General features: G+C 41.1%; 1 pseudogene; it reads left to right on the top strand.

Moving 5' to 3' along the window:
• Positions 1–3,296: 3,296 nt before the first annotated feature.
• On the top strand, positions 3,297–3,721 carry LOC118845643 (annotated as a pseudogene).
• The last annotated feature ends 5,867 nt before the right edge of the window (positions 3,722–9,588 follow it).

Raw genomic sequence — 9,588 nt, 5'->3', positions numbered from 1 at the left:
AAAGAAACAGTGAAGGGTAATACCAATTTAAAGAAAACTTGACCAGATATTGAACTAAGCAAAATCATCCTGAGAACATATAAAATTGAAAATGGGCCAAGATGGCGGCTGGTAAGCAGGGAATAGTTTGAGCACCCTGCCGAGACTCTCCAAAAACTTATAAAAAATGGCTCTGAACCAATTCTAGAACGGCAGAACCCACAAAACAGCAGAGGGAAGCAGGGCCCCAGCCCAGGACAGCCTGGGTGGTCTCTGGATGAGGTCTATCCCACACGGAGCTGGGAGCTGGGAGCTGGGAGCTGGGAGCTGGGAGCTGGGAACGGAGTGGAGCAGAGCCCAGCCTGAGCGACTTGGACCATCCAGACCAGAAGCCGGGAGGAGGGGGCCCTAGCGCCCTGATTCAGTGAGCTGCGGCAGTTACGAGACTTCTCAACCCACAAACACCAAAGACTGCTGAGAAGGTTAGTGGGAAAAGCTGCCGGAGTGGAAGGAGTTCGCGGTTCGGCTTCCAGCCCCAGGGGCAGCGGAGGTGGGGCAGCTACAGCTGTTGTTACTTCCGGCCCCAGGCCTACCTGGTGGGAGGAATTAAGTGGTGGATCAGAGCAGGGGTGCACAGCCTGCCGAAGATCTAAGCCCAGTTCGGGTTGGGGGTCCTTGGGGAAGGAGCAGTGCTGGTGCAGCAGAGCTGGCACCTCCCCCCCAAACGTGGAACATAGAACTCTGTAATCTACAAGCAGTCATACCCCACTGAAAAACTCAAGGGTCAAGTTAGTTGGCTGGGAATATGGCCAGGCAGCGAAAACGCACCCAGATTCAGTCTCAGACTTTGTATTCTTTCGTTGCTGACAAAGAAGACCAAATCATACAGACAGAAGAAATTACTAAAGTCAAAGAGACTACAACAGAAACCTCCAAGAAAAACATGAACTGGTCCCAGGCCATGGAAGAGCTCAAAAAGGAGTTGGAAAAGCAAGTTAGAGAAGTAGAGGAAAAATTGGGAAGAGAAATGAGAAGGATGCGAGAAAACCATGAAAAACAAGTCAATGACTTGCTAAAGGAGACCCAAAAAATACTGAAAAATACACTGAAGAAAACAGCACCTTATAAAACAGACTAACTCAAATGGTAAAAGAGCTCCAAAAAGCCAATGAGGAGAAGAATGCCTTGAAAGGCAGAATTAGCCAAATGGAAAAGGAGGTCCAAAAGACCACTGAAGAAAATACTACTTTAAAAATTAGATTGGAGCAAGTGGAAGCTAGTGACTTTATGAGAAATCAGGATATTATAAAACAGAACCAAAGGAATGAAAAAATGGAAGACAATGTGAAATATCTCCTTGGAAAAACCACTGACCTGGAAAATAGATCCAGGAGAGATCATTTAAAAATTATTGGACTACCTGAAAGCCATGATCAAAAAGAGCCTAGATACCATCTTTCAAGAAATTATCAAGGAGAACTGCCCTGATATTCTAGAGCCACAGGGCAAAATAGAAATTGAAAGAATCCATCGATCACCTCCTCAAATAGATCCCAAAAAGAAATCTCCTAGGAATATTGTTGCCAAATTCCAGAGCTCCCAGATCAAGGAGAAAATACTGCAAGCAGCCAGAAAGAAACAATTTGAGTATTGTGGAAACACAATCAGAATAACCCAAGATCTGGCAGCTTCTACATTAAGAGATCGAAGGGCTTGGAATGCGATATTCTGGAGGTCAATGGAGCTAGGATTAAAACCTAGAATCACCTACCCAGCAAAACTGAGTATCATGTTCCAAGGCAAAATATGGACTTTCAATAAAATGGAGGACTTTCAAGCTTTCTCAGTGAAAAGACCAGAACTGAATAGAAAATTTGACTTTCAAACACAAGAATCAAGAGAAGCATGAAAAGGTAATCAAGAAACGGAAATTGCAAGGGACTTACTAAAGTTGAACTGTTTTGTTTACATTCCTACATGGAAAGATGATGAGTATGATTCATGAGACCTCAGTATTAGGGTAGTTGAAGGGAATATGCATATATATATATATATATATATATGTTTATGTATATATAGAAGTGAATGTGTATATATGTATCTATGTGTATATGTATGCATGTGTATGTATGTATATATATATGTGTGTGTTTATATATATATATATATACATATATATATATGTAAAAGAGAGAGAGCAGACACAGGGTGAGTTGAAGATGAAGGGAAGATATCTAAAAGAAATAAAATGAAATTAAGGGACTAGAGAGCAACATACTGAGAGAGGGAGATAGGGACAGATAGAATGGGGTGAATTATCTCGCATAAAGGTGGCAAGAGGAAGCAGTTCTGTGGGAGGAGGGGAGAGGGCAGGTGAGGGGGGAATGAGTGAACCTTGCTCTCATCAGATTTGGCCTGAGGAGGGAATACCATACATACTCAGTTGGGTATCTTACCCCACAGGAAAGAAGAGGGAGGAAGATAAAAAAAAATAAAATAAAAGGCAGGGGGATGATGGAGGGGAGGGCAGATGGGGGTGGAGGTAATCAAAACAAACACTTTGGAAAGGGGACAGGGTCAAGGGAGAAAATTCAATAAAGTGGGATGGGTTGGGAAGGAGCAAAATGTAGTTAGCCTTTCACAACATGAGTATTGTGGAATGGGTTATACATAATGATACATGCGTGGCCTAGGTTGAAGTGCTCGACTTCTTAGGGAGGGTGGGTGGGAAGGGAAGAAGGGAGAGAATTTGGAACTCAAAGTTTTAAAAACAGATGTTCAAACACAAAAAAAAAAGTTTTTGCATGCAACTAAAAAATAAGATACACAGGCAATGGGGCATAGAAATTTATCTTGCCCTACAAAAAAGGAAGGGAAAAGGGGATGAGAGGGGAGGGGGGTGATAGAGGGGAGGGCTGACTGGGGAACGGGGCAACCAGAATATATGCCATCTTGGAGTGGGGGGAGGGTAGAAATGGGGAGAAAATTTGTAATTCAAACTGTTGTGAAAATCAATGCTGAAAACCAAATATGTTAAATAAATAAATTTAAATAAAAAAAAGCACAAAAAAAATAAAATTGAAAATGGAAGAGGGATAACAATGAAAAGAAAAATGGAAAAGATCTGCAAAGATAATTTTTCATAACAAATGTTTTTCACCATCAGGGATAGTTGAATCATCACATTCACACTGTAACATCTAATATCACAGTCCCAGATATACTCACAGGGGAAAAAGATGTTAAAGAGAACAATGATCCCCTCTGTCTCCTCTGCTCTGCCGGCAGCTCTTCAGCTTTGCCCCTCACCCCTGAGAATGTACGCCTGTGCCAAATTCATCTCTACCTCTGCCCCTGTGAGGAGCAGCTCTCAGTTGCTGAGTAGACCGTTATCTGCAGTGGTGCTAAAACAGACAGAGGTTTAGACAGATGAGAACCTCGGCATTTTGGCAGCATCAGGTCCCTTGACCTCACTTGCCCCACATGTGGATTCCAAACTAGCACCATCTCAAGGGACATTGACACAGCAGCCAAGTTCATTGAGGCTGGGGCTGCCACTGTGGGGGTGGACGGCTCTGGAGCTGGGATTGCAACTGTGTTTGAAAGTCTCATTTTTGGTCATGCCAGGAACCCTTCCCTGAAGCACCAGCTCTTTTCCTACACCACCCTGGGCTCTGCCCTGTCTAAGGCTATGGGGCTCTTTTGTCTGATGGTGGCCTTCTTCATACTCTTCGCCATGTGATAGAGCTATTTCTATCCCCCAATATTTCTGAATGTTCCTCCTTGTCCTCCTGGTCCTTCCATGTCTCTTCCAGCCTGTGTATACCTCCTCCCCCTCCATCTTACCAGGCAGCCCTATGGAAAGCCATGGGCTCAGGGTTTGACAATGGGAAGACAAATACTGTATTAATGAGAGAGAGAGACAGAGAGAGAGAGAGAGAGAGACAGAGAGACAGAGAGAGAGAGCAATATAAATATAGGAGATCTGTGTTGAGGGCAACAGAATTGTGAGGTTGTTAAGAGACTAATATATAAGGTAACTAGAAGAAGGAAAGATTCTAAATGCACGGAAAAAAATTCCAGATCTTATTAATACAAAAAAATAGCCAAGAAAGAATCAACTACCAACCTATATGCCTACTTTCCTATTAATATAAAATTTTTATAAGAATTATCTACACAAGCATTGGAGAATATCCTTGATGAGTGTATTACTGGGAGCAGCTGGGTTTTCACAAGTGATATTCCATAGTAGATCACATATTTATTAACAGTTAATTGACTAAAAGAGGTAAAAAATATAAAATCCCATTGTGCTTAGTGCTTGTTGATTTGTTTGTTGATTAATTTTAAAATATTCAGTAGAGTGAAATGTTTTACTGAAAATTATATTACAATATGGTATCTCTAATCTATCCATCAAAAACTTTCAAGATTCCTTGAAAGATACAACAACAATACATAACAACAACAAAGATAACATTTTGATTATGCTTTAACTATAAATATCAGGCAAAGTATAAAACAAGGAGCGAAATATAACAAAATATGCCCTGTTTGTAGATGGCATCATTCTGGTTATATCATATCCCAGAACTTTGCAAATACGGAAGAGTTCTGTAACATTTCCAAACAGTTGACCTAACCATCTACAGAAACAAAACCAAAAGGATAAAAAATGTTTTTAAATCAAGGATAAAAAATATCTATTAACCCAATTATGGCATACAGATATATGAATAATCTATAGAGTTTATTCACAACTATATCTCTACATAGAATATAAAGTATAAATAACAAATGAGTTGATCCCATAATTAAATAGGTGAAGAAAAGCAAACTTGATTGCCTTTAGGAATTTCAAAGTTCCTTTAATGTCTCCAAGTGGGTGGAGGCCCTGGGGTGATTTTATGAGAAGACGTGGACAAGAACGATAAAAGAAAAGCAAGCATGAATGCGTTGCAAGATACATTACTGAAGGTGGGTATATACATTGAGATCATAAGTCCATTTACATAATTAAGTATCCTGCTCTATACTTTTTGAATGGATGTAGTACTATGTTTTCATTTACTGTATTTTTAATTCTCTATGACAGTGATGTTACCCATTGACAAGTGGTTCTTTAGCTGAATGGAAGTATTAAATCAAAGAGCTTACCAAAATGACTCTTTCCTGGAATAGTTTTAACATCAATCTACCAATCAATGAGAATTTATTGAGTGTCTGCTGTGTGGCTGGAAATCTGCTAAGTGCTGGAGATACAAGTACAAATAATGAAATAATCCCTACTTGCATGGATTCTAATAGGGAAGACAAGTATGTACAAAAATATACAGTACCAACATAAAGTTACATAAAAATATGCAAAGTAATCAGATTCAAGGTAGCTTTGGAGGGAGGGCACTGGCATTTATAGAACAGGGTGCCTGATCTGCAATCTTAAAAGAAGAGAAGGATTCTATGAGGCCAAGGCGAGGGTGTGCTAAAGCCAGCTCAAAGTGGCCTGCAAGGTTTCAAATGTTTGTAGGCATTTACTCCTCAGAAATCAATAAATGCTACAAATTAGGGCTTGGTGTATTGTTTTGCTCATTTTCTAAACTTAAGAATTGAATAAAATGCTAATGATATTGATTAAACTTAGATAGATAGATAGACAGACAGATAGATAGGCAGACAGAGACAGATATAGATATATAATGAATACATCCCCCCACCCCAGTTATTAAATATTTACCAGCATGCCCCTGAGCAGAGTAGAAGAGAACACATTGAAAGTATGGGGATGGACAATCACTGGATATAGAAAGATTGGTCAAATATGATACATTAAAGAAACACTAATTTTGATTCATTTATTGGGAAAGCCTGGTCTGGCAAACAGAATATTTCTCATGTAGAGAGACCATGGAGAGATTAAGCTCTGATTGTTTGAAGGGGAACAGAGGTAGCCAATATTTTTGGTCTTCTCCAACCTGTCCAGCTCTTGAGATTTATATAAAACAGAGGAGCATGATGGGGAAAAGTTGAAAACAATCTCTACATGACAGCTTCACTCAACTCTTCTCTTTGAGAAAGCAGAACTCCAGGAATACTAGTCCCAGCCATAAGGGAATAAGAAGTAAAGTGGATTTCTGACTATCAGTCACATTGGAAGTTGAATTGAGGTAATCCAAGAAGACAGAATGGGAACGGCAAGTTCAAGAAACAAATATTATCTTAGCCTGGATACTTGTTACCTTCTAGTGCAGTCTGGCTGGGAGGAAGTATATTGTAGCTATTGCCTAAAGGAACCCTAGTCCCTCCCCTTCCAAGGAGGGGTTTACTGACTACAGTGAAAAGTAGACAGACTTCTAGGTAACACTGAGGATAGCACCTTAACTGATCACTATGGTTAAGAAAGTAGTAGGAAAATGAATGAACTGAATAAAAAGAACCATAACCATTCCTTTCATGGCATAGACTTACTAGCCATAGTATCTTCAGTGGATGGTGGGCAGAGTATTAGAATACTTATAGACCAGCTGGAGCAGAAAAGGACTCCCAGAAGAACCTGATGATATCACAAAAAGATACATAATGCTGTAAAATGCTAAAGACTTGAATAGATATTCCATACATCTGTCCTAGCAGAGGTGTTCCCCATGTGGTGTGGGCCCTGTGTGTGAATTTGTTGAAGAATTCCAGGCTTATAGAGGAAACAACCTGTTGCTACTTTCAAAATATCCTATTTTATTAAATGCCTTTGCTTGGGACTAAATCTGCCCACTAGCTGACTAATAAAGTCAAACATATTGATAGGAGGTCCTAAATTATGATTTGAAGGGGATTCTGACTCATAAAATACCTAAAAGTTAGGGTAGCTTTGGGGAGGAATTAATAAGTGGGTCCCTAGTTATTAAACATAAAAATATACCTTTATTATTTCCAAATTCACATGGGAAACAGAATTAATTATTAATAGAGAGCTTAATAAATGGTCTCCTGCTTGACTCCTAGTCCAGTGTTCTCAGGAAGTCATAGGCTCAGAAGCAAGAAGAGATCTTAGAAACCATCTAGTCCAGTCTTTCATTTTACGGTGCCAAGGATCTGAGGACCCCAAAAAGTTACTTGCCTAAGGTCTCATATTTGCAAAGCTGGGATTTGAATCCATATCCTTTGTCCCATGTTCAGTGTTTTTTCCCCTATATAACACTGCCTCTTTAGCTGAGGGCAACAGTGAACAGAGGGAGGGAGAGAGGAAGGGAGGAAGGGAGGAAGGGAGGAAGGAAGGAAGGAAGGAAGGAAGGAAGGAAGGAAGGAAGGAAGGAAGGAAGGAAGGAAGGAAGGAAGAAAGGAAGGAAGGAAGGAAGGAAGAAAAGAAGGAAGGAAAGAAGGAAGGAAAGGAGGGAAGGAGGGAGAGAGAAGGGGATCATTTAAGTCCCTACTGTGTTACTACTTATGTGACCCTGGACAAGTCACTTAGCCCTGTTTGCCTCAGTTTCCTCATCTGTAAAATGAGCTGGAGAAGGCAATGGCAACTTACTCCTGTATCTTTGCCAAGAAAATCCCAAATGGGGTCAAAAGGAGGTGGACACAACTGAAAAATGACCGAACAACGACGACAGCTGTGTGCCAAGCACTTTACAAATATTATCTTATTTGATCCTCACAACAAACATGGGAGGTAGGTAATATTATTAACCCCATTTTACAGACGAGGAAATTGAGACAGAGATTAAGTGCCTTTGCCTAGGATCATATGACTAGTAAGTGCCTAAGCCTGGATATGAACTCAGGTCCTCTTGACCTCAGGCCCACAGCTCTATCCACTTTACCACCCGGACACAGTCAGTAGATGGGGTTTGAATCCCGCCTCAGGCACCTTGCTGTATGATCTTGGGCTTAATCTCTCAGAGTCTTAGATTCCTCCTTAAAATGGGAATGATAATGTTTGCAGTCCTCATCAGTTTGTTTCAAAGAAAGTCCTTTGCAATGTTAAAGTGCGGTAGAAATGAGTTAGTAGTGGGTTCTAGCCTAATGAGGTTTTTTTTTCTATGTTTTTCTCTTGTTCGTCCTTTGTTCTTGAATTCTTACCTAGCCATTAGTCATTGCTGTGTTATTATTTTGAGAGAACTAATCATATGTGATGGGCTGGACTTAGAAATGATATGTGGGAGGACCTGAAAACAATGCTCTAAATTTAGAACTACCAAAAATTATTCCTCCTTGTTCTTTTAACTCTTCATAGGACTTTAGAAAAAATCACATCCCATATTCCCACCGCCAACAAAAATGACTAGTCTTGGCCCCTGTCACATGGGGTACTTTCTTCCACAAAGACTGCCTCATGGCAGTCACTCAGTTACATCAGGGTTTTCAGACAGGTCAGCAAGAAGCCTTTTAATCTGGCCTCAAAAAAAGGAGTCATTGATTCCACATCTGACCAATAAGGAACTTCAGTCATTGGTGTGAGGGCTTGGATCAAAGATGCTTTGAAGTCACTGCTCCAGCCCAAATAACAGCTCTGGCAGGATGAATTTCTATCTCTAAAAAGCCACAGTGACTCCTGTATGTTAAATGGATTTGAAAAATGCAACTACCAGCGTCCAATCCCAAGCCCCTGATTCCAAAGTGGAGGAGAAAACAAATGGGTGATTGGCTTTGCCAATTCCCCGAGCCCTGTGCCCAGCAAGCTCAGCACATTTTCCAGCCTGAGTCTTTGCTTCATTTGCTCAGGCCTTCAGTGCCCAACTTATTAATGATTCTGTTAATGCAAAAGCTACAAATTTCACTGTATCAATTCAAAATGATGCTAGGCAAAGTACACGCCTTGGCAGGCGAACCCCCCAAACTGCCTTGTGAGCCGCATCAATTAGGATGAAATGTGGCATCATCACATTGCTTCTGGATGTGCAGAGCCTCCAGATGAAGGTGACTCCTGTGCCTGTTTTCAAGTTTAAATTACAGAAGAGCGTGTTATGTGCTTAGAAGAGCTTGCCCAGTTTGCTGAGGAAGGATTGCTGGCAACAGACTTTTCTGCTGTGTCTACTCATCACAGTAAAAAAAAAAAAAGCAAAGCCTATGGAGACGTGAAAAGGAGGGCCCTCCAGCTTCCAGAGCAGGCTGCAAATAACCAAGTATCCATCCAGATCTTTTTTTCCCTCTTCTCCCTTCTTTCCCCCCACCCCAACCCAATCACATTGATGCTTAATTAGCCAGGCTTTCATTTCAATATATTGGCATGAGAATGTTGCAGGCTTGTTCACACCCTCATGGAACCAAGTTCTGTTACAGGGATGACACCACTCCGTGTCGTCCTCTCCCATGGATCTGTCACTGCTGGGGAATTTGGAAGGTATAGCTCATGCCTATGTGGAAGAAGGCAGCTTTAGCTCACGGAGGCAACCCTGCAAAGTATGAGTGAGGCGCAGCGGTTAGGATGATGACTTCCATGGGAAATGACCTGAAGAAACTAGGTAATGACATTCTGTGCTGGAGTCCTGGAGAGTGCCGAGCTACCCATCAATTCCCAGTCTGGGCTCAAAGAAAACCCTTTCGAGCAGAAAGTAGGGAGTTTTAGAGAAAACCTTGAAATGGGCTTGAATAAGGGAAAGCAAGACAGTACCC

The sequence above is a fragment of the Trichosurus vulpecula genome, chromosome 4, assembly GCF_011100635.1.
Source record: "Trichosurus vulpecula isolate mTriVul1 chromosome 4, mTriVul1.pri, whole genome shotgun sequence".
NCBI lineage: Eukaryota > Metazoa > Chordata > Mammalia > Diprotodontia > Phalangeridae > Trichosurus > Trichosurus vulpecula.
This window is presented reverse-complemented; position numbering and strand designations above follow the sequence as displayed.